Consider the following 27,367-nt stretch of genomic DNA (forward strand, 5'->3'; position numbering starts at 1 on the left):
GCAGGCTATAGACAAAACCTTTGCAATGCACGAAAAGTAGCATGGCTGGCATCCGCATGCCCCTGGCTTACAAATAGCTTATTCATTTTCCAGTTTGTTAACTTTGACTTATGCTGATCCTTCCAGGCTCAGAGCTAAGAAAGGAGGAGCAGGTAGGTGAGTGGAGTCCTTACTTGACTAATAATGTGAGATAGGTCCACTCTCTGTGGCTGGGTAAGTTGGTAAAACTGATTTGCTCAAGTGGGCTCCTGGGAGACCTGTCATTCCGTTTATGTGGTTGATTCTCTCTCCTACAGCTGGTTGCTCAGAACACCCTCTTTAGCCTAAGACCATCCATGAGGACCTTCTACTTCTTTCTATGAAGTTTTTTTGCCTTTCTTGAAGAACTTTAGGGTGGGATTTAAGTGTACACCATGCGGCCTAAGGGAGATGCTTACCATACCTGTTTTTCCTCTTCAAAGTCTAGGAGCACAGATCACCCAATGTATCCAACTACTTTTCCGCCCTTTCACTGCCAGAACAGGTAACTAGCCCATCTCTCACACTTGAGATTCTCTCAGACACAAATCCAGTGTTCTACACATGGTAATTCTCAATTCTTTGAGGTCTTCTGTTGTCATTTGGGATGATGAGGAAAACATTCCCATCCTTACCTAAGGAAGAGGGTGAGACCCAGAGCACGTCCGCCACCTCCTCACTTCATTTTTCTATTATACAGTGCTTTTCCAGGCCACTCAAACTTCTTTTATACACTGGAGTTGAATGATTCTGCAAGGGTACCAAATAGTTTTGTTTTTTGTTTTTTTTTTCTATCCTCCTTTTACCGGTCCTGTGGCCAGCCTTGCACCCTGCTTTAGAATAAGGCATTTATTGTCTTAGGACTTCAGTTTCAGTCTATTTTCTTGATAGATACAAAAACAAGTAAGTTAAAATAGTAATGATCACTATTAGGAAAATTAAATTTAACGTGGGAGAAAGGGATGAGGAGGACAACATTGAGTGGTGTGGTCAGGGGAACATCTCTGAAGGGATAGTATTTTACAGGAACCTGACTGACTAGAAGGAAGTCATGCAAAGATCAAGAGTAGGTACCTTCCAGGCAGATAAAGGGTTAAAAGTCCTGACAATAGAATTGTATTCCCAGGTTAAAAGATCAGAAATAAATTATGTAGGGTTGGGACAAACACAACAAGGAAAAAAAGGGCTGTGGGTCAATAAGCCCAAATTCTACCATGCATCAGAATCACCTGGGAGGGATTGTTAATACGCCAATTCCTGGGTTCCATCCCAGTGATTCTGACCTAGAGTGATGCTGATCCCAGGTGACACTGCCTTAATTGACTGGTAGTGTTATGAGAAAAAGCAAGAAAACAGATAAATGATTTGGGATTTTATTTTAATTCATTGGGAAAATTTAAGGCAGTAGACGGCCATGATCTAATTTGAAATTTCTAAAAATCTGGCTGCTTTTGGACAAATGTACTACAAGGATTAGTAGGCAGGTGTTGGGGGAGGAAGGACATTCACAAAGCTATTTCTTTTGTCCAGGTAAAGAATGATAGTGGTTTGAATGAGTATGGCAGTGGTGGAGCTGTAGAGAAGTAGCAGAACTAGAAATATATTCCGGAGGGTGTGATGACAGGAATGGATTATGGATTGGTGTGCGTAGAACATGGGAAGTAGGAATCTTCTCTAAAACCTAGACTCATGACCACATCTAGTTTGCTTGTTTGTTTGTTTTCTTTTTAGGAATAATCATTACATTTAACACTGTCTTTACCTCTGCACAGTATCTGGCAGATGGTTTGAACATAGTGAGCACTCAGTAAATGAGAAGATTGAATCAAACAAAACTCAAATGATTTCTACATTAACAGTTCATTATATATAGTGTTTGCAGTATTTTTAAACATAAATAAATTAAATTAAATAAGAATTAATCCAGAAAACTTGGTGGAGTTAATCCAAGTGGAATTTGAGAACAGATTATTAATGTTAGTAGTTTGGGGAAAGTAAATACAATGGAGTTTGGGAATAGATTAATTTCAGGAATTGCTAAAGGTTAATGTTACCTATTTCTAAGGAAATGACAGTGGTAACAATTTATTCCACTGGAGGGAGAAAGAAAAGGCTTTGGACAAACCTGAAGCATTTGGCCCAGAGCATATAGCACAGTGGGCTCAGCCTTTGCATCCTTCTCTTTTCCAGTCATATTTGTTCTTATATTTCAGGTAAGTGGAACATCAAGATCAATGTTAGGACTTAAACCATGAATAAAAGAAAAAATAGATTGTAAATAGTATATCTAAAAGTTTTTATATATGATGAGAGTTATGACACCAGATATAGAAATCTGAAGAAAAAGGTTATGGGTAAAGCACTCTCAATTTCCAGGTTAGTGTGGCAGCTTCATACATCTTTTCTCAATCTCTTCCATTTTGTACTTCCCAGCCTAATGAGCTCTGGTGAAGTGTTACCTTCACTGTGCTCAGCTATTTAGAATTCTCAGTAAAACATTTTAGAACTGATCTCGTTAAGGAATAAGACTATATTAACATTAAACTCTAGGAAAAGTTTTGGACCTTATTTTTTCAAGTTTGCTTACAAAACTCTAGGTAACTACTTTATCTAAGAGAGATTGAAAAATAATACAATTCTTTAAGGACATCTCTGCAATGGTAACAAAATTCTATCCCATTGCCAATATGTCCTTCTCTTAAGGACTTAAATTTCTAAATCAAGGCTGTAAGATTTATATAGATGATAGTGTTATTTATTTTAGCATATAAACCTCAAAATTATGATTCTGAGTAAAAAGGCACAAGTCACTGTGCTGTAACTAAAAGTAAGACTATTTGATAAAAAGTCTCATTTGAGAGATAATCTATACTTTGGAGTTAAGTTGTATAAATTTTATCCCCCAAATTGCATTTATTTCAGGATGTCTCCTTATTAACACCACCCTCATCTACTTTCATCCTCCTACTCTTTATAATCTCTATCATATTTATCCAAAATTTGTGACTCCAAACTTTGTTGGCTCCTTCTTGTAAAGGAAAAGGAAATTAGCCCCTGGTGATGACAAATATCAGGGAACCTCATTCAGTTCAGCTTGAAAAATCACAAGTCACCATTTTTTCACTGAAATCGGTTTATGGAGAAATGTTTCTATCCACTCATCTTTTAGCTTTTCAGGTTTGAACATGTGAAGTTTTCAATTATGATTCATACCAGTAGTGGGATTTTAAGAACATCCCCAAGCCCCTTAAATTGGTTTCCTTCTCACCCTCTCCCATCACCTCCTTTCCTACTGAGATTAAGGAATTTATAAAATACAACCTGTTACTGCCAGGAGGGATTACTACTATATATTATCACTCACAGCTCATTAACCTCGAAACCCTGCTAACTAAGAAAATCCTCTCTAATGAGGTTTCCCTTGACTGCACTAAAGAACAAAAGGTCTAAAAGTTTTCCCTATTACCAATGTTCCTCAAATTATTGCACAGTAATTAAAATGTAACTTTGAGACCAAAGAAGAAAAAAGAGGTTTTAAATTTGATTTAAACTCTAAAAAAGACTTGTAAAATAACTTCTGCCTTGTCCTTTGGTAGCATCTAAACCATATAGGAAACCATTCAGTTTGGGGCAGATGATTTTTCACAGTATACTTGGATTGTACCTACATCACTCAAGAGAGGTAGACATGGATCCATATCATTCAGACAGAAATACTTTTGTAATATAGAAAGTAAAAGTAAATTTCTCACCTCAGTGTTCTAAACAGACTCCTTCTTTTGGTAAAGTAATCCCCTAGATAATAACACAAGTCTACTATCCTTTACAGAGAAAGACCTAGAAACCAGAATTGGGATTAGTAAATTGATGGGTCTTAATGTATTTCTTATTCAGAGCACTAGAGTCATGTTATCTGAATGGTTGTATCACTAGAATCTTAAGGAGTAGAGATGTAGATAAAGCAAACAGAAGGAGCTGTGTTCCCAGGAGAAATTTATAATGTGGTGAAGGAGCTAGAATTAAGTATCCTCACTTCTGAGCTTTGAGTTTTTAAATGCCCAAAATACAAATAATAATTACCTCCTTTAGCTTTCTTGGAAGCCTGATTTATGTGTGTAGCATATCCTCAGAGGAAGAGACTAAAGAGTTAGGGACTCTTAGTCTGGAAAATGAAGGCTAGGAGGAGAATAAAACTACTGCTTTTAAAATGGTGAAGGGACCAGCTTGAGGGAATACAACCTTGACCACTGAATCCTGGAAGACTAATTAATAAGCTGAGACTCTCTTGAAACTCAAACAATTTAAATTTTAAACATTAAATATGTCTTACTACACAAAGGAAGAGTAAATACATGACACTCATTAAGTAAAAATCCTTGCAATTTGAAAAAAGACAAAACTTCCAAATTTGGACCATACTCTCATAACAAGATTCTAAAGGGTACTAAAATATTTAGGACGCATCCCTGATCTTAGCATTCAGGTCAAGAAGAAAAACCTATGGACCATCCTATGGTGCAGCAAGAAAATTCTGGGTTATACCCTTGGAACTGCAGAAATGGTCTGTTAAGAGATAGTGCTAAAGCAATACAATGAGAGATGTCTTCACCATGTGCTCATGAAGGGAAAAGGTAAAAATTGAATAAGCAGAAGCCACGCTAAATTCTAATCACTTATACCACTGGCTTCATAGGTTCTTTAATTAAAACAATGTTTTTCAAAGTACAAATAGTTAATGAAAATTGAAAGTGAAACTTGCCTCCTGTCAAAGAGCTTGCAATTTGTTTCATTTTGTTAAAAAATGGATTGTGAAACCCAAAACATTCATTCGAGTCCTAGTGTTAGCGTTAATTTTTACTAATACAAAAAAACTGCTTTGTCCACATTGCGCTAAAATTTCTTTATGCTTTATTGGAGAAAATAATACCTATCTTCCCATATCACCAGATAAATTTAAAAACTAAATATAATTAAATATAATTAATCTATACATAAATAAATTTTAAAAGAAAAATGCAGTTGATGTAAAACTGACATAGAAATTTTAAAAAACAAAACTAAAACTAAGTATAATAAACACTATGGAAGTGCTTTGAAAAATAAAAGACACTCTACGAACACTATACAAATGCAAAGTATACCTGTTAGTAACATTATTATCGTATTTCAGAAATTTTCCTTTTGCTCTACTTATGCAGGAATTTTATTCATGGTCCTTGCCTCATAGCTGTTTTTAATTTTCTATAGAAACAGCCAACCACCCCCAAATGATTAGAATCCAACATAAAAAGTGTGCAATTGCGTATTAGTCTTTGTAAGATAAATTTTAATGAGTTAGAGAGGAAGAAATTTTGAGAAATTATAGACAGCTAGGTAAGCTCCAAATGTTTATATTTCCCACTCTTTATTTTCCCTTTTATAGTGAGTTGTGGCAGGAGGCAGAGGCCCAGCTGGGGTATTTCCAAGCCCCCTTGCATACAGGGGGAGCCGTGTGACTAGGAGCGGAATGCAGGCATGCCTTCTTCCCAGTCTCTCACACCTACCACCGACTGACGTTCAGCACAGAACCCATGAGTCAATAGGAGAAGGTGGAGCCAAAAGGTACAAGACTCCTTGGCCTCTGGATCACAGCCCAGAGGAAAGCCACCTGTAGACAAGAAACACCTGCACCAGTCTCCTGCCTAAGTCAGAGATTATCTTTTACCATGTTAATCTAGCATATTTTGGAGGTTTATTTGCATAGCAGCAAGGCTCCCCTATTTCATTGGTTGTTAAAAACAAAATAAGTTGGACATAATTGTTCATTAAATAGAATTCCCAAAAGAAATTATTCCAAAGAGTTAATTTTCACAGAGCAACAAAATATGAGCCAATTTACCAAAATTGAGAGTTTGAGGGAACCATTTCTTCCATAAAACGAAGGTATAACTACAGGGATTAAGATGATTCAGACAGAAATTAAGAAATGGAGGTCTAATCCAGAATTTAATTATTTTAACAACTTTCTGAGTACGGTGTAAGGTAGAAAATTCTCAGTCAGCACAATGGCCCTTGTTCTAAGTACCAGACAAGGCTCCTGAAGTATGACTCCAGTGCCCCTGTGAAAGGCTCCTGAGTCCTGGAGAGAGGGGTAAGACTGACACTGCATGAAGAATTTAGGGCCAGATCCAATGTAGAAAGCACAGATGTAGAAAAAAAAAAAAAAGGCAAAGCACAAAATCTGAATGATACATTATACAATATCAGGGGCAAGGGGTGGGAAGGTAGATTTTGTTTTAGGAACAGTTTTTCCAAGACAATGAGTACTGCTTCCCCTGAGGAAAAACACTGAAAGGGAATAATGATGGTGGGTTTGAGCCCTTTTAGTGCAGGACCCAAGAAGTACCTCACGTCTGCCTGTGTCTCAAACAACCAGCTCCATGCTAGCACTGACCCTGAATATTGAATACTTATGGAGTCCTTGCTAATTCCGGAGAGCTTCTCACTGCTTGATCATAATCAGCCCCAGGAATAGTGTCTGGATTAACAAACTATTGATTAAAAAACAAGCTAGATATACATACATATTTTTATATAATCATACATATGTATGTACATACATTCATATACAGGTATGCTGCTTATAATATTTCTTTCAGTTTTAAAACATTTTCTGGCATTTCTCATAAATACGAAGTCATGCTCTTTTGTTGACGAAGTGTATGATAACACATACACATGCACACACACACATTATTAACCGAGGATATTTAGTCTCCAGAAAGCTGCTATAACTTGGCATTGCGTGCTTACCAGTTAGAACAGATTGTTGTTATTTTTCTCTGTGGTAAATATTTGCTCCGTGGCACAAAAAGGTGTGAAAGCAAATGCTGGGGAAAACCACAAAGTCCTCTATGAATTCGTACAGTTGCACAAGGAGGACACAGGTATTTCAGGCTTTATGTGTAACGATGCTGAGCTAGTCTAAGGAGAACAAATTATTTGTGGGGATCTCAAATTCACCCAGCCTAGATGCCATAAATGGTTTGATTCTTTCATCTCCCTGGAAAGTGGAGGATGGGATGCTTTCACCGAGAGGGGAATACAATATTCTCAAACAAAATGGTATTGATGCTCCTTCTGATACACACACACACACACAAACATACAATTACAGTCTCTTTTCTTTTCGTAATTTTTCCATTAAAAGGGCAGGAGAAATCATAAACATCTGTGAAGGAGGCAACTGCTCAATGACGTGAAGACCTTAAAATATAATTTTACTTTCATTTTAATCGACACATGCTCCATTCTTTTCTACACATCAACCTTTATTAGTGTTGGTATCTTCTAAAATGGCAATAATATAGACATCTGCTCCCACCCATATCAGTGTACCTCACAGCATTGTTGTAACTTTGAAATGAAATAAGACAGGTACAAACCCTTGTCAGTTTTTACTCTTAGAATTGGGATACATGACTGACTACTCTTGCTCAGGCAGAGAATATGGACTACAACAAATCAAGATGTAAAGTCTCAGTTATTGATTTTATGGAAATGAAACCATGTAAATGTTCATGAAGGAAATAAAATTATTTAATGAATAAAATATCTCAAAACTTAATGGCTTAAAAGAACATTACATGTATCACTTCTGTTACTGTGGGGCAGGAGTCCAGGAAATGATTAGTTGAATCCTTTGCTTCAGGGTCTCTCAAAAAACTGTTATCAGGGGTTGGGGTCTCATCTACAGATCACCTGCAGAAAGATCTACTCCCAAGCTCACTGTAGACTGTTGGACTCAGGGCTTCAGTTCATTGCTGGCTGTTGGCTAGAGGTGGCCCTCAGTTCCTTGTCGTGTGGGCCTCTACAACATGACAGCTTATTTTATCAAAGCCAGCAAGACAGCAAGTCTACCAGCAGAATGGAAGTCCCAATCTTATATAGCTGAATCACATAAGTAGCATCACATCACTTTTACCACATTCTATTCATTAGAAGCAAGTAACCTTGTCTGTCCCACACTCAAGGGTGGAGAATTGCACAGGACATGAATACTCAGAATCAGAGATCATTTGAAGCCATCTCAGAAGCCACCTGTGACAAATAGCATAATAATATGAAAAAATCACAATCATAATACCATGTTTTTCTTTCTAAAATTCACTTACTGCTAGAATTAAGCAAATTTAATGTTACATTTCTTGTCTAACCAATACAAATTTGGAACTATGATTTTTTTCTATGTTCAAATTCTGAACTCATAGTCTATACATAAAATTAAATCAGCAAATCATTATAATGCATTCACTAGTAAAGAGCCACAGTGCTAGAGGCTATAGAGAAGTCTAGCACATAAGGCACTGTTCCCACCCTCATCAAGTTATAACTGAGAAGGAAATTTAATTTTATATATTTTTAAAATTAAATAATGCTATAAGATGTTTATAAATCCTAAGCCTCTACAAGGTAAGTTGAACAAAAAAGCAACAGAGATATTAAATGCTGTGATTTCTGGGGGTAGAATAATAGAGTAGAATAGTCTATGAAATTCCTTGGAAGGGAGAGGATTATATGGCTAGATTATCAGACTATTTTGTATTTTAAAACAGGAAGAGGACAGAGAATACCCCAGATGTGATACGATACGTATACAAAAGCAGCCAGGATGAAAATGTACACAGTACCTTAGGGAAAACAGTGGAAGGACCATTTTAACTCCATCAGAGGGGTTATGCACTGGGGTAGTAGAAAATAAGAGAAAGTTAGCACAAGTCCAGATTGTGGAATATTTTAGAAATAAAACTACAGAATTTGGCCTTAGGTCTTTCAACATTGTGGAACTAATAAAGATGTTGAGATATTATATGCCAAGGTAAATTTTAGGTAGCTTGAATGGTTAGTACTCTGAAGGATGAACGGTTATTTGCATCAGAATAAAGGAGATTTATCTGTAAGTACAGGCATAGCGTAGTGTTAAGAAAGATGATTTTTGGTGTCAGGTTGACTTGAGCGTAAAATGTGGCTATGCCGTTTAGTGGCTGTGTGATCTTGAAAGTATATATAATCTGTATAATAAGGCTTACTTTTCTCATCTGCAAAATGGGGGACAATAGTTGTATCTACCTTTTATTATATCATATAGTAAACAAAAAATGGATTCTAGGATCTTAGTAAAATATGTGAACTAAGTAAGTTCTTAATAACTGTCACTTCTTATCACCGTCCTCTTCCTCATTATTATTAGTATCATTTTAAAGAGTTAAGCAGAATTAAACACTAAGGAGGTAGACAACTAAAGAATTATACATTAGTCAGACAAAATTCAGTTTTCTGTATGTGAGAACTCAAGCATTAATGACCTAAATAGAAACTAAAAGATGACACTCACACCTGACTTTTTTAAGTGGAAAGAATGTGTACACAGTGCCAGGTAGAACTTGGTTTAAGTTCTAGTTCTGCTGATTATCAGCTGTGTGATCCTGGTCAGGCCATCTCGCCCATCTCAGTTCCTTCTAGGGCATTATTTTGTTTTCCTCAGTTGACAGGAGTTAAAGAGGCCTCACTACACTAAGTAAAGTGCTGTTAGTAGAAACTAAGAAAGTGAACTATTTGAATTTGAGATAAATCTGAATCTTTCTCAAAATCAGTGGAAGCATATATCTCTTGATGAATTCAGATGTTGTTACATAAGTAAATATTCATTGTTTATGGATTGAGATTGTGACCATATCTTGTTTTGTTTTCTTACATATGTTTGGTTTTCTTTTCTTTCTCTTTTCCTTTTCCTAGTAGTGTGGTTTAACCCAAAGCTCAAAGTGTTTTAAGCCAGATAGATCATGTTACTTCTTTGACAGGTTTCTTCTTGCTCCTATGTACTTTGAAATGTACCTTTAGGAACAGGAGCTAAGAAGAGGCAGTTTGTTGAGAATGAAAGAGGGTAAGAAGATCAAGTAGGATGGTTTCCCTTGATTATAAAGTTACCATCTCAGGATGCTTGGTGTAAGTAGATTTTGGCTTTTGGTGTGCTTTTGTAAACCAGTGTAGTTGACTGGGTTTCAAATTTTGAAGTGCAGTGTTAGCCAGAAATAGAATAGGAAAGTGTTATCCATGGTCAGCAGCATTATTGAAAACATAGCCACCCCTCTGGCACTTCCTTCAGCCTATATGTCGTAGAAACAAGGGTCAGACTCTGAAAGCTTTACAGAATGTGGAATTGCTTTTACTATAATTTGACACAAAAAGGAGGTTCTCAAATGACATTTGTGTTATAGTTAGTTTGGGTAGATATTAAAGAACAGAAAATAAAATGCTTTTGCTTCACCACCTTTGATACGTGATTGAATTTCTAAATCACTATACTGGGTCCATTAAATAATAACTATGATGTTCAATACAGTAATTAATGAGAAATATTTTTATTTAAGTTTAATATTCCAATGGAAATAGTTTTCCAGATCCAAGTGGCAAGGTTAGTCTTCCTGTAGCCCTATGTTCTTTAGCAAAACTGAAAAGAAGTTCCTGCATAAAGTTTATCCCATCACTGTTTGTCAGCCACCTGGAAGGTGAGAGTATCTTGTGACATATCAGGGGAAAGAAAGTTGTCAAGACTACTAGAAGAAAATATTTAAACTTAGTGTTTACCAAGTATCTCAGCATAAGTATGTGGCAGAAATCTCAACAAAACTTGTTAACTAGAATTTCACAGGCCCATACAGGGAAGTTAAATAGGGAAAATATGTACTCTTTTTTTAAAAATTTATCTTATTCAAGTGTAGTTGATTTACAATGTTGTATTAATTTCTGCTGTAAAGAAAAGTGATTCAGTTATTCATATATATATATATATATATATATTCTTTTTCATATTCTTTTCCATTATGGTTTATCACAAGATATTGAATATAGTTCTCTGTGCTAATCAGTAGGACCTTGTTGTTTATCCATCCTATATATACTTGTTTGCATCTGCTAATCCCAAACTCCCAATCCATCCTTCCCCCCACCACCCTCCTCCTTAGCAACCACAAATCTGTCCTCTATGTCTGTGAGTCTGTTTCATAGATAAGTTCATTTGTGTCATATTTTAGATTCCAAATATAAGTGGAGAATCTGTACTCTTGATGTATGAACTTCAAGTCAGTTTGTCTCTGCTATAGCTTTCTCCATCATTTTCTTGATTATGTTTCTGAACCGAGTCTGTGAGCCTCTCCAATTCCTTCTCATGTCTAAATTAGTCTTCTTACCTCTATTTCTATTTACTATAAAATTTTTACTCAAGATTATATTTACTGTGCTTTCTACTTGTGCCTGGAACCTGAACTAAACAATTGTCTATTTGGTTTACCATTTGGTACTGGTTTTTCTAATCCTTAACTGGTCCCCAATGTCTGAGAGTCATTTTGTTAGCTATTACAAGAAAGGAAAAATTTGAATAATTCCAGGCACAAGAAACAACAGGAGACAATACATGGATGGTGGGATAAGATGATGTAACTGAGAGGTAATTCACCTGGTTTGAGATGAATAAGACAGAAATATAGTGGATGATTTGTATTACCCCTCACTATCTCCACATTATAATGATATATTGTGGTGGTTTGATTTAGCTTAGAATAGTTGGGCTGACTTACTTTTCTTGAATTTGTTCAGAGGTTGGAAGTACATCACAACATTCTTTTCATGAATGGTTAAGATACAAACTCATTGCACTACTATTTTTTGTACTAAAAATGTCACCTTGATATTATCTGGGTCCTATTTTCCAACCTGTCCTTTTAAAATTGATATGATGTCAATTGAAAATTCCAAAGTGACTTTGGTGGCTATTTGCTATCTGGATATCCCATGGAAGTCTTTGCCAATAGGAAAAATTTTTTTCAGGAAGCTAAGGTTAGAACCTCAATCCTGTTGGAAATACCTTAAGATAATTCTAAAGATCAAGAATTGATGAATCAGGAACAATTTCAGGGACAACCTACCTATGGAAATAGAAATTCTGAACTAAGAAGAAAGCATTCTGTTTATGCCACTGGATAAAAGTATGCTACCAAAAAGAGCGGAGTTTTAAAGCTTTTTAAAGCAATGTCTTGAAATCAGCAGATAAAAGACGTTTTTTAAAGAAGTAAGTATTATTGTTTTCCACCAACATTACTGTTTGTGGGAAATTTATTGCAAAACTATTGATAATATCTCCTTTCCCTGAATTTACAAGTCTCATTGATTCCTTCCATTTGGTCAGTGTATAAAGAATCAAATGGAAACTTTTACAGCAGTCTACTCTATATTTTAAACCATTTTTTCACCTTTTTCATCTGATTGGCAAATATACTGATTTCAAGTCACTGTCAGCAGATGCTGTCCATAAAGTGCAAGGATTAGTTCTGTGCCTGAGAGCACCCTCAACCCAAGTCCAGAGAATAATTCATCAAGGCCTTCCACTATTCCGGGTTTACAATGCACATTAGTTTAAGAGAATTTTCAATTCTGAAAGAATTGCTTGAACATGTATTACAATGGTCAGCAAACTTTCCTGTAAAGGGCCAGATAGTAAATATGCAAATATGGCATTATGGACCATATAGCTTAGTCCCGACTACTCCACTCTGCTGTAGTAACACAAAGGCAGCCATCAACCACAGGTAAACAAATGAGCATTCTCTTGTTCAAAAAAAAAAAAAAAACTTTATTTATAGGCACTGAAATTTGAACTTCATAAAATTCTCAAGCATCATGAAATATTATTTTTCGTTTGTTTTTTTTCAACCACCTAAAAATGCAAAAAAATATTATTAGCCTGTGGTTGTATAAAAACAATCAGGTTTCAATTGTGGGCCATAGTTTGACACTCTCTTATGTGTTCTAATGTGGTATATTAAAATTTTCTTGCTCTAACGCCTATGGCAGCTGTAAAAAAATTAACCAATTTGGGTACATTATATAATAAAAAACGAGAAGTATGACTGTGCGCAAAAGTAATGTGTATAGGTAGAAATGAAGGTATGACTGAGAACCCTTAAGAGGCTGAATTTGTTACCTCACCCAGTCTTCCATCTCTAGACAAGTACTGTTACCCAAGGATTATATAGTCTTCTTCCAAAGACCATTGTCTTAGTGGTTCACCTGAGAGAGAAGAACTCCCTTAGGTTGCAGAAGAAGGAAAATTTGTATGGTATAATGTGAAGAATATCTCTATTGGCTTTAGTCTTGCTTCAAAAAGTAAGACATACACTTTGTTCTCCAGCAGGGTTCTTTTTTTGGGTTCAAACTAATGTCATTCCCTTCAGTTGAGTATTTTGTAAAATGAGCATACTGCTTAGTTTTCTTCTTATGAAATCTGTATTTTATGAGTAAGTACTCATCAAGGTGACTTTCTTTGGAATTCCTATAGATTTTGTCATTTACAGTCTATATTATTTATTTGGTAAACTGCCTGGTATTACCACCTGTAATAAGGATAACACAAATGAACATGCCTAACACAAGGTTAGTCACTCAGCAAATGCTCAACAAATGTGTCTTAATTTTTATCCTGACAGCAGTGTATCCCAAGTATTCAACAGTGTGTATTTAGCATACCTTAAGGAATTTCTAATGTTGATGACAATGAAAGAAACATTCCAAATTCTTTAACATAAACAATTCAATTGTGTGCTTATGTGTGTTGTGTGTATGTGTTGTCAGAGGAAAAACATAACATAAAACAGTCTGGTGGAGCAGTGACCTTTCCTTTCCATGCCTATTATTGTCCAATGAGAACAAGCCTTAAAAGGGAATTTGACATATATTTATTTTAGGGTCAGTTTAGCCTTTTTTTTTTTTTTTTTTTTTCTCTAGTCCCAATCTCATAGCCTGAATGAAATAATCCTAAAAGAGTTTATTCTGATCCTTGACAATGTTATACTATAGATTACAATGGAGTAATCCATAGAAGACTAGAAAAAAACAAAAAAACAAAAAAGGACTTTCTGTATCAAATAGAGAATTTTTTTGAGTTGAGGTCTACTTCACAGGTTTTCTGTCAGTGTTTCTACATTTCTGTGGCTGCTCTTTGTTTTTATTCTACAAAAAGGACAGAGTTCAGAGAAGGTCATAGTCTTGCTTTATGCCCAGTCTAAGTATATTTCTGGATTATAGTGGGTCAAGAATCCTACACAATTTCTAGATTTGATAAACTAAATTTCAAGACAAAAAAGAAACAAATAACATCTGAAAATAAAGTTTTGGTCAAGCAAATTATTATTTTTACAAGGCAAAAAATATGATTCTCTGCTTTACAATTTTTTTCTTGGCTACATAGTTATCAGGCTCAAGTATGAGAAGAAACAGAGAGTAAATGTTAATGGAGCCTTATTAGAAGACATTAGAAATGAAAAGATATATGCTTTTTTAGTATACTGCAAATGCAAATGTTGTGAAATCTGTAAAGAGTTGGAGGAAATTGAAAAATTTATCGTGCCATCTTTTAGGGAATAAATATGGGTAAATTAAGAAAACCAATTAAGATATAAAAACAGCAGGCTTGATGGTTTCAAGGCAAGAGATAGCAGATAAAATTTCAGGGAGAGACAGAAAGATCTCTTAGCTTGCAACAAAGAATAGCATATGAAGTTCATCAGCTTTAGCAGAAACTAATAGGAGGTGAAAGCATAAAAAATGAAATGATCAGAGAAAATGAACATGGACCTTCAGAGTAGTTTCCTACTCTTGGGAAAATTTTCCTGTAGTTAATGGACAACTACAAAGAGAAAGATACAAAGAACAAAAGTTGTATTAAGGATAAATGTTTTGGCAAACATGAATCAAATAAAATAGAAGCATCCAAGTGTACCACCTAGGAGTTATGTTTCTTTTCCTCAAAACCATATCAATCTTCTGAAAAAACAGAAAACAAGGGATCAAAATATGTCCCAAGTCTTCTCCAATAAACAGTATGTAAATGTATAACCCAGATCACCACCTTTAAGGTTTGTGGCTGATTGTACAATGTAAATCAATCCAATTTGAAAAGCCTGTGCTAGAAATCATATTGTTATTTAAACATTCCCTGTGGTAGATTAAAGATAGCCATGCATTATTTGATACTGCTCCCATTGAGAAATGGAGGGTCTGTGCTTTTGAATCTGGGCAGTTTCTGTGACTGTTTCACCAAGAGAATACAGAGAAGTGATGTTGTGCCAGTTTCTGGGTCCGGTCTTTAAGTAACAGATAGCTTCAATTTCCTGTTCCTCTATCTTAGAGTCCTGAGCCACCAAGTGAAAAACCCAACTACTCAGTTGAACAGAATACTGAGAAAAGCCCTGATATTCCATGCAGGAGAGAGGCTCATATTAGCCAGTTTTCCAGCCATCCTCACTCTGGTGCTAAGCCTGGCTGTCTGCTTAACATCAGCTGAGTCTTGGACATGTTCCTGAGGCACAGAATGATAAGATGAAATAAAATCATTATTTGAAGTCATCACATTTTGGGGTTACTTCTTACTCAGCAATAGACAACTAAAACAAACTTGGTTTCTGGAAATGGAGTGCCACTGTACACAAATCTAAACTATGTGCACTGCAGGCTTGAGAAAAGAGGTCCCCCTTTAGGAAATGGTCAAAAGATTGTCATCACAATTGCCTATGGCAACATGGGAAATAGAGAGCCCTGATGAAGTCATGGATAGATTTCACTGTATATTTCACTGGATAGATTTTCAGGAAAGGACATAGAAATTGCCAACTGAAGTTTTCCAGCTGCCTAAGATAAAATATGAGAAAAGAATTTAAGTACTCATTAAGTTATTGAGCAGAATTTAGACAAAATATAAAGAACCCAAGAGCTGAAGGGTTGGAAATAGGAATGTTTCTCATTTCTGGTCTCTACCAGAAAATAGATTCTCAAAGTAAGAAATGGCTTTAGGCAAATACCAAATTCAGTGGACTATCAGAATAGAATGGCCTGACGCTAAAGGTTTCCATGACTTGACTGTAAGACCTTATTGTTTTAGACCTCAGGAAGATTTAAGGGTATGACTAATAGGGCGTCTAATCTTCTTAAGAGCGTGTTTTGTAGTTAAGCAATAGGGTTTCTAAGAATATTAAAGGAGTTGTTCCACTGTAGCCTTATTGGGGCACAAAATAGCCTATGTTGATAATATTAGCTTTGAACAGATTTTATTTGATTCATAGAAACTCTCCTAATTTTTTTAAAGTAATTAGCTAGCATGGACTGAAAAGTACAGAAATAAGACAAAATGAAAAAAAATATCTTTTGAGCACCTAATTCTCTACAACAAAAGAAGCTTAAGAAAACCACTTAGCTGCAAAAATGGAGTATTTCTGATGGAAAGTAAAGGGTGATTCTGAATGAAAAACCAAAAGCCATGGTGAATCATTTCCAGAGAATAAGACTGAGAACTAATCAATGAACTGACAGCATGTACCTAGCTATGATTCAAAAATGCTGTAAGCCAACGACTTTTATGTATATCCTAATACTTCCTTTACTCAATGGAAGGGTCTACTGTAGTTATCCTCCTTCACATCATATGTTATGCATGTAGGGTCAGATAACTTTTCTTTAAAATCATGAGACTTGGAGTACAACTGCTATGCTGCATGGAAGCTCCAGCAGCCCCTTGGCAAAGGTCTTTTGTAGAAGAAAAAAGACCACCAGTCTAGATCTCAGCTGACAGCCAACACCAACTTTCTAGGCATGCATGTGAACCATTTAGAAATTGATACTTCAGCCTCAGTCAAACTGCCCATCTGCTGTCCTGTAAAGCAGAGATGAGCCATCTCCACTGAACCCTGCCCAAATATAAGATTCATTAATAAAACAAAGCACTGGCATAATATTAAGGCATTGAGTTTGTCATATAACAATAAATAATCTGCAGAGTTTTCTGAGGTAGAGGAGAGAACAAATCTACTATCTCCAGGATTATAAGCAGACAGGACAAGAAAGAAAGCCATAAAAATGGACAGATCTCCACATAAACAACACAAACATGTAGTTCAGAAAGGAAGGGAAATAAGTGATGTGTTGATATCAGTGCAGATAACATGACAGTTACCCATGAATACAAGATATAATAGATATAAGATGATTCAGAAGTTTCATAACATTACAGATAAAAGGCATTACTATGGCAAAGTTGAAACTACTACATTAAGTTGTTCTCATATATCTCTGAAGATCTGAGTATCTGTAGACAATAGATTCTATCAATATTGGATGCAGCAGAGTAGAGAAGCCTCTAAGCTGAGAATGGATAGTCCTTACTAAAATAAACGTGGGGGGGGCTTCCCTGGTGGCGCAGTGGTTGAGAATCTGCCTGCTAATGCACGGGGCACGGGTTCAAGCCCTGGTCTGGGAGGATCCCACATGCTGCGGAGCAGCTGGGCCCGTGAACCACAACTACTGAGCCTGCGCTACTGGAGCCTGTGCTCCGCAACGAGAGGCCGCGATAGTGAGAGGCCCGCGCACCACGATGAAGAGTGGCCCCCACTCACCGCAACTAGAGAAAGCCCTCGCACAGAAACGAAGACCCAACACAGCCAAAAATAAATAAATAAATAAATTTTTTTAAAAAAATAAAATAAATAAAGGGGGGAAAAAGAATGTCCAAGAAGGAAAGGTATTATAAGCAATCCTGGGGTCAAAATGCATTTGGTTGTAGGTGGAGGAGATCACTCTTGTCTTGAAGAATACCATTTCCTTAGACAGATGATAAGAAATGATCTAAGAGTAGAAATTATATAAAATCTACTGGTAAACAAGCTGGAGGCTTTTGAAATTCATGAAAAATGAAAGTGAATTGGGTCTGTATCCCAGGATAACATAAAATGTACTGTACCTAGGAGTTTAAAGAATAGACTTATTTTATACACAATATAGCTTCTGCCATTATTTTCTGAGGCTGTCATTTGGAGGATTAAGAAAATATAAGAGAACAAAATGAACTACGAATATAACTATATTCATTTAAAAATGCTGAATCTTTGAAACAAAAAGCTTCTCCCTGATAATTATGGTAATAGAATTTCAGAGAAGAATGCATGTCACTTCAAAGCCACATTCTTCCGGGGAGCAGACATATCCTGTACTCTCCCCAGCTAAGGTTAATTCTATTGGGCAGCTGGATTTTATTTATCACATAATCTGAAGTATATTTGAAGGGAGAATTAAGGGACATACTTTACGTAAGATTGTGTTTAAATACAATCAAATCCAGTATAGAAAGTAAACGTAAACACAAATGACATGTGTTGGCAATAGTCACTTTGAACTCATTGAGCTCTTTTAGGAATAACAGGCCATTCAAATAGCCTCTCACTGAAATTGCTGTATATCTTTAGTTTAAGAATAGATGGAATGAAAAGGTACTCAGTTAATTTAGAACATAAGATTCAATTACTGAAAATAAAATGAATTAGGTTTCTATTTATGAAACTACTCAAGGTCTTGATCTAAATCAACTAAACTAGGAGAATCTAAATGCTCATGTTTTTATCATGGTTTTTTAAAATCTCATCAAAAATGCATTAGAGGTAAGATAGTGATAGTACATGAGTAAGTTGGAAGGAAATGGTTCTGTATCTCCTATCCAGTGTCATATTTGTATGTTCCAGTCACTCAAATTAATGTGTACTGGGTATCAAATATTCCCACATTCCTTCTCCAGTAGCTATGTTCCATCTAGAATTCCCTCTTCCTTGCTCTCTATATCCTTAAGTTTTATCCATAAGATGAAGCAAATGTCACTCAAACTTTGAGAGGCCTGTTATGGCTACTTGTTCTTGTGGGATTATTTTTCTCTTCTAAAAACCTAGAATACTATCACACATATTATGTATATATCATTATTATTTATAACTTTGTATAATTATTTGATGGGTTTGAGTATGCATTATCTTCCCAAAGACACAAGCAACAAATATTTCTGAGATGACTAAATGACCAACAAATAGAAATGTACTATAATTAACCAATCAGGAAATATTTACTTAAAAATCTACTATATGAAATAACTAGGTAGAAGCTGTTTTCTTGCCGGAATTCTCATCTATATCAATAAATACATGATTCTTTAGTAGTAAATTTTCTTCACAGCCTGAAGAATACTAGACATAGTCTTTTTCTCCGAAGATCATCGGTTTGAAAGGTATAAATGTTATTTTGTTGGTGTTTTAATTTTCTTTTTTTGATTATTGAGAGGATGAACATTCTTAATGTTCATCCTCTCAATAATATTTATCGTTATTCTCCATTCTACTCCATAGAGGAAACAAACATTACATTTTATGATTGTACTGGAGAGAAAACACACCCTTCTCCATTTCTTGTTATTTTTCCCATACTCTAGGTTTTCATTAGATCTGGTCAAGAAAGACCAGATGCTCCCATAAGACTCACTACTCTTATGACTACACGTTTCCCATGTTTCTCTGAGAGCTTATCAACTTTCACTGTCCCCTGGGCCCTCTTCATTTGATGTGTATATCGTGGATTTTACCAGTTTTCAGAGGATAAGATTGCCTCAGAGTTAAAGTCAAATGAATGTGCAAAATTTCATGTAGGAGAATGATTAAGTCAATACTAGATAGCTTAAAAACAACCTTGATCATGGGGGTGGAAAGAAAGATGAATATGTTCGAAAGAGAAGTAAGCACCTAAAGCACCTAAAAAAAAGTTATAATTTGAACATCTAGAAAGAAGCTTAAAATTTAAATTTACCATTGGTGGATTATGAGCCTAGGCTCCCTTTTGTGTTAAACAGTGACCATATTAGTTCCCGGCCAAATTTCCCCACAAGGTTTATTGCAAGGATCCAATGAGAAAACATCATAAAGCTGCAAAGTCTCAGAACTTAAATATATGTTAGACATGATTAAGTATTGAATGATTAAAGCAAAATCATGGGAGCATAAGTTGGAAGGAAAAGTGATATAAAATCTTTCCATCATATCTATGGTAATAAGCAGACACCCAAGGAGTTAAAAGTTGGCAGCTTTAACTGTCATGTTTATTCTTGCTTGTTCTAATGCAACACAATCTTCTTTCATATCTCTCAGCATGAGATGGGTAAATTCAATGGGATACTTGATACTTTTCTATGCAAGTTACATCTGTTACGATTTTTAGCATCTGAAACCAAGGTTGTTAGTTTCATTTCAGAACCATAAAAGAAGATGTGGTATGTTGTGTTCTTGGCAGAGCTGGGTCAAGACTCATCTCCAATTGCCGTTCTCTGGGAGGTGAGCCTGAAGGGTTTCTATGGAGCAGAATTATTTCAGTAAAGCCTATTGCCTTTTAGTCTTTGGGAATCAGGAGAAGGTATACCATTCCTCTGCTCCACTTTCTAGAGTCTGAACTAGTGTTATCATTTGGGGAATACATTTGCCAATTAGTCCTAAACACAAAATGTTATTTGCATAAAGCAAATCTTCAATTGCTCTTGAGGGGAGAGAATGTAGTCTAGTGTTGTTTTCTGCTGTGTCTAATGCAATGGTGTTTAGCAGCACTTAAGAGGAGCTCATGGTGGGAGAGTTGGAGTTGCTCAGCTCAGAAAAGGAAGGAACTTGAAAGTCAGATCAAGACAGTTCTAGATACTCACTGGATGCATGCTATTTCAGTAATATTTGCCCTGATTAAAAAGGAAAAACAATCACAAGGGGAGCTTCCAAAAGTGTCAGTATCTTCAAGAATTTAAGGTACTGGCATCTGCCAGGGAAAATGATATAATGCACAGGAACCACAGAAAGAAGGCACTGGGGAGAATATACCCAGGCTAGAATCAACCTTAACAATTGTCTTTTAAATATATTTCATGAAAAAATTTTTTTCCAAGATTTAAAAGAAAATGTAGCAAAAAGATATCAAATGGGAATGAAGGAAAGAATTCCATGGTTTATAGTAAAAAGGGGCCATGATAAAGGTCAAAGGTGGCACTGCCTAAGTTCTGGAGTAGACATATTTGGAATCTGGATAGGAAACTCTCATCTTTATCTGGGAGTCATATTTAATTTTGGGGGAGTTACTGGGCAGAAAACAAAATGAACCCTACAAGACAGAACAGCCTAGAGATGAGGATCATCACTGCTCCAGTACAGGAGGACCTGTCTTCAGTGAGAAGGGTGCCCCTCTCTCCAGGTTCTGTTTCCTGAGGACCTCAGAGCAAAAACAGCTGAGCTATGAAACAGAACTCTGTCCTTTTTGGACCACTCAACGTTAATATTAGGGTTGGGGTTTTTTTGCCCTGGAAACAGATTTCTCACTGGGGCAGGTTGTTCTAATTAGGAGAGGTGAGATACACAGTAATCAGGGCAGCAGAAGCAAAGGGTCTTTATTCACTGGGGCTCTTAGCAAGAAATCTGGCTCTAGGTGTTTCAGCAAACTTCAGCCCGGTTTATGTTTGAATGAAATCCAGACACAACTATCTTCATACTTCTTGGAACTTGGCACCAGTACTATTGAATTATTTATTATTTTCACCAATTTCCACTGCTCTTTTCAGTATTTACTAGTAAAACCCTGTTTGGTTCAGAGATAGATAGCAAGTTAATAAAGAAACTAGAAATATTCTCAATTTTTCACGGACTCTTAGAAGAAATTAGTTTATATTGACTATGCAGAGTAGTGAGAGATGATTATGCACAACTCTTCCAACTTTGCAATGTGATACATGTTGGCAGCTTGAAGGCCACAGTGAGAGTATTCACACCAAAGAAATTGGGAAATGCTACATATCAGTGTTTCCCCCCAAGAGACAGAGAGCCAGTTCTTAAATGTTTACCAGTGTACAACTGATGGTAGGTGATGGCAGGTAGAAGGGATCAGATATGTCAATCACTAAAGCCTGCAGTCAAATTGAGGTCACTGATGCAAAGACATGTCAGGCCAGTAAATAATCTAAAAAATGTTTAATGTAGGAGACTATTCTTCAAACACCAATAAACATATAAATAAATAAATTCAAACAAAACTGTGGCTAATTACATAGTTATAAGAGAAAAAGCAATGCTTATCTTTACATTGCACCTATATCCTCATATAGCAGTTTGCAGAGTACAGATAGCAATATCATCCTAATTGTTATAACAATAGAACTAATCATACTGAAAGTTATTATTTTCCATATTTTACAGGTGAGAAATCTTAGGCTCATTAAGGTTAAATGTTGCCCAAGGTCAGATAGCTGGTATATGACATAAACAAGAGTAACATTTTTCAGTTGATTTTTACATTATTTGAGGTCAGAGGATATTATGTATATTACAACTCAAGTGTTTTCCTAGAAGTCAACTATTTTTATTTCAATACTGTTCTTGGTTCATTTTATTTTCTTAGGTATGTGTGAGGAGACGAGCCACAGCCCCACGCTCATTCCTCTTCTACTGCACATGCTCAGCTTCATTGAGGTTCCGCACTGGTTGTCCACCAGAGGTTCAATGTTATCTCCCTACTGAAGGTTGTGACAAAACCCCAGAGAGTAAAATGATGGCAATCTGTCAACCAGTCATCATTATATTTTTTTTTTTCATTTTCCATTATTCTCCACCTTATATCACTGTTTTTAGTGTATGAACTGCTCATTGTTTATTTCTGCTCATTTCTTTCATCACTGTTTTTAATTTTAATGACATTCAACTGCTGAGAATATTCTTCAGAGCAAAGCTATACTTGTCTCCAGTAAAGAGAAAGACAACAAGGACATGTCCATTACTCTGAGAAATCCAGAGATGTAGAATATTTGCCATTGACAGGAGGAAGTGTGATGAATGCCCTGATTTACATTTTAATCCCATCAGATTGTTGCTGAAAATTATGATAGAATGGTTATTTATCCACTAAAACTCTCACAATTTAATTGAAAAAGGTTGAATTTGAAGCATCCTGCAAGCAACCAGAATTTTAGTTCAGTACTTAGAAGTGTGAAATGTTAAACTATTATCTCATATTTGTTCTTTTCTGCTTGCCTACTCTTTCTAAATCTAATTCAATAAATCAACAGACTTTATTAACCAAAATTAAATACCAGCTAAGTACAGGGTATACAAACATGAACTTATCAACAAAGTCCTATCCTAAAGGAGTTCATGCTGTGTCCCAAGAAAATTATAAATAAAACTGTTTATAACAAAATATGATAATAGACACATTAGAGACAGGTACCCAATAACTATGGGATAATAGAAGAGGAAGTGATTAATTTTCAGCAGGAACTTAGCAAGTCTTTATAGAACTAATGATATTTTATCTGGACTTTGAATTATGAAAGCATTTTTTTATATGTGTGAGTTAAGAATGGTGTTCTGCATACTAAGTGAAATATGGCTAAAAGTCACAGAAGAAATGTATGTTGTTCTGATAAAATAACATGCAGTGGATTTGCTGCAATGGTAGGAGATAAGGATTAAAATTTTTGTAGAATTTTTGTGAAGAATTTTGAATGCTGGGCTAACTTTGCAGAAATTTATCTAATAGGTGTTGTTGTCCCAGTTGGAAATTTTAAATCATTCTCCTTGTTTATTTATGAGTCCCACAAAAGATTGGACTTTAATCTCATTCTGACATACTCTGAATATTAAGTAGAAACAACATATCCTTGGTTGAGTAAGCCTTGAATAAAAATCCTCTGTTCAATTAATTTATACTACAAATATTTTTTTTAAGTTTTTCCTCTCTACCTCAGATTATGCTTGGTAATGAAGTATAGTGGGAAACAGTACAGGCAAGGTTTGGGACATGATAGGATTACTCTTTGCAACATTAATAAAAAACTTTATTCTGAGTATTTATCTAACTATACAGAATGGTTTTAGCTTGAATATTTAGAATTTAGAAAAGGCTTTGAGATTTTTCAAAAATGATTTTTATGCTTGCTTGCTCCATTCATTCCATTTGGCACGTGTGAAACCAACTTCTTGCTGCTGAGTCAACAAGCAGTATGATTAATTTTCAAAATCGGTTGGTCAATAGAGGTATTGACTATTACCAGAAGATTAGCACATATAGTTGCCTACCATTTATTGCATGACTATTAGAACCCAGGTCCTGTACTTGTTAGAAATTAGTTAAGATGACCTTATAAGTTGGGTAGTATTGTCACCTCTACTTTGTTCACCAGTAACCTAAGGTTCTGAGTGATTACATAAATTGGCTTCCTTGTTGTCGGTAACTTCTGCAAGTAAATTAAAACTCAAATTTGTCTGGATCCTAAGACCAACCTTTAACATTTTATGCATATATTTATTTGTGTCTGTTTATTTGTTTGTTTGTTACATAGGGAGAAGAAGAAATCATTGAACAGGATGGAAATAGGTCTTTCCATTTATATCTACATAAGTACTAGTAATCAAATAACCATTAAATCTGAATTAAACACCCACTAATCCACCTCAAAAATATGAAGATTAAATAGAATCTAAGTGATGTAATATTTTATTGTTTTTTCAGGAAATGACAGATAATTTTTCCCAAACCAATCAAATCTGTTACATAAAACCAGGTCTCTATCTCCCTTTTAATAAGAAAATTGTGCCTCAAAAGATTCATAAAATCTTACCCATTTGATGTAATCTAAGTAATTCCTTCTAATTAACACTCAAAAATTAACCTTATTACTCCAATTAAGTGAAAAATTTTGCTAATCAATAATGTTTCTTTTAAGAGCAAAGATATTCATTTAATAAAATCAATATACTAAAAAGCAACATACACCTAACTGAAAAATTATATGATGGAATGTATCTTCTTAGAAAGCATGAAAAATGCATGCAAATCCAATGTAACTGTTTTGCTTCTAGAAAGAAAGTGGAGTTTCACACAAACATCGTTTCCTTTTTCAATTAAAAAAAATAAGAATTCTGACTATATATATAGTCAGAATACACAGGTGGATGGATAGATGAATAGATATTGAAAAGATGAAATCCTAGCAATTAAACTATCCAGAGATAGTTGTAACATTCTACTATTAACAGATACTTTTTCCAATAATCTTCATTTTGTGTTATAAATATTGTACTTTTCATAGGACATTAGCTGAAACCTTATCCACACCTCTTTTCTGTCTCAGTTCCTTAAAGCTCTGTAGACATCAGAACAATTCTGCTATTGATACTGAGGATAGGAACTTGAAAAAGGCATTTTAAATGTAGGTGCAAATTGAGTCTGGTAAGGAAATTCTTCTGCTTACCCATTCATTGTGGACAAGGTTTTCTTGTGTGGGTATTGCAGGGTTAAAAATGGGAAGTGTAAATTTATACCTCCAATATTATGATCTGTGATCATTATAAATAATAACACTAGAAACCCTGGATATCAAAATAAAAATGTCCCTACTGGGCCTATTACACCAGCTCTTTTTGTTCGCTTTTTCTTGAATTTCCCATTATTTGCTCATCTGAGATTACATAGCATAGCTCTTTCTGACGAGCTGCTGACCTCTTAATAGGTGATAAGATAAACTGCCAAAAGACAAGCTAAATAAATGGATTTTTAACCAGGAACAGGCTTCTACCTTTAAAAGGTATTAAAATGAGAAGTGTACAAATAATCAATGGGTTCCAGCCTGTGAGATGGAGATCTGATATTGGATCTCGATTAGCTGCTAGTAGGTCTTCAGTGAAAGTTGCTTCCTTTTATCCCCAGAGATATCCTGTAACCATGAATATCAGGCTATTTTAACTCATTTCATGATCATCCTAGGAAAGGACATAGTGTGTTATTCTCTTTGCTGGACTCTTCAGATTCATTTGCATGCATTAACCTTCATGGTATTTGTTGAGTTATTCGACTCTTTGTATATCATGAATAATTTCATTAAACATTAAGAATTTACCCACACTGTATCTTTGTGTATTTTTAACTATTTACAATTTGTAATACCGAATAAATATGTAATACGTGGGGTAGTGTTTCCAGGTTTCAATATTGCTTAAACCTGTCATGTACTATAACCTTTGGGGGCTTATATAATATTCAGCTCCTTAATTCAGCATCAGAGCTGTTATCATATGTTGATGGGAAAATAACAGCCATGTTGGGGCTCTCCAGTCACTAATAATTCCTATTCTGATTTGATTAGCATATAAATGTTCCTAGGTTTATGCAGTGTCAGGGGAAAATGTATTAAAAATACTCCTCAGGGTTCTCTCTTTCTCTCATTTTAATCAGGCAAGAGAGAAAGAATATTGTCATGCATAAAGCCTAACTTGCCTTTCTTCAAATCCTTGACTCATGGAAGTTTCCAGAACTTTTGGTAAAAGATGACATGAAAAGAAATTTTATTTCACAGTTTATGAGCAGGAATCACTAATGAAATAGACCTTTCCTGAAGTTTGGCTTTCCCAGATGTCCATAATGTGGTGGAAGAGTGGATAAAGATTCTGCTCATAGAGACATCTCAACTAAGCTCTGACCAGATCACCTAACTAATGGCAAAGCTTTGCTTGTAGTAATCCTAAATAATGAGAGTCCAGTCGACCAAACTTATGGAATTGTTTTGTGCACATTTCTTTCTCTAATACATTGAAAAGCCAAATGTATTGGTTGTGTCTCCAGTCCCAAGTTATAAGTGCTCCTCAAGTATGTGACCAAATAGAATTTAAGGGGGACACAGCCCCTTAAAAATCTCAGTATTCATTGTATTAGAGAGAGGTGAAAATGGAAAGGTAGAGGCAATGCATTGATAAGCATCAAGTTTTGATGAGCATCAGAGCACCCTTGTTCTGTAAGTGCACCCACTAGCTCTCAGCACTGAGCCCTTTCCAAAAAGGAAAATTTTAAAGAAACATTTACCCAAAACATAAGAATAATCAAATACAAACTAATATATTATAATATACCTAGGGATGAATAGGTCATCTCTCAATAAATACACCAGATTAAAAAAATTCTAATTCAGGTAAAAAATAAAATACAAAATGAATCAAGGATAGAGATCAAAATAAGATATAGTTTAGAAAGATATGCTTTAAAAATGTGATTTGAAAGTTATGTTTAGAAAAATGTTCAATGAAATTTTTATCTCACCCTGTGCAATTAAGTTTATATTTGTCTTTCTGACTAGTTTTATACTTTTATGTGTTTTTTTGATTGCTGATCATTTTTTTAAATGTTCTTGTTCTGAGCATATCTTTAAGATCAAATTTTAAAGATCCAAGAATTTTTATTCCAAACTTTATCTCATTTTCAGTTTAATCTAACACTATTCAGTGAACCCTTTGGACACCATTGAGACACATATCAGCACATATCAGACAGATACATGATACCCGCTTATAAAGTTATTTTGCTCTTTTTCTTCTTGCCACGTGAAACACTTGTTCTTTAAAAATCAGCCTTTTTTTTCCTGCCAGGGGAACTTCATTGTCCTCAT

The 27,367-nt window shown here is 35.2% G+C and overlaps 1 long non-coding RNA gene across 1 annotated transcript in view; it reads left to right on the forward strand.

Annotated features, from left to right (window-relative positions):
- LOC309639237 overlaps positions 1-27,367 on the forward strand; it is a 283,067-nt gene that overhangs the window by 151,736 nt on the left and 103,964 nt on the right. The window lies entirely within an intron of this gene.

The sequence above is a fragment of the Balaenoptera physalus genome (assembly GCF_965194825.1).
Source record: "Balaenoptera physalus genome assembly, chromosome: 12".
Classification (NCBI taxonomy): Eukaryota; Metazoa; Chordata; class Mammalia; order Artiodactyla; family Balaenopteridae; genus Balaenoptera; species Balaenoptera physalus.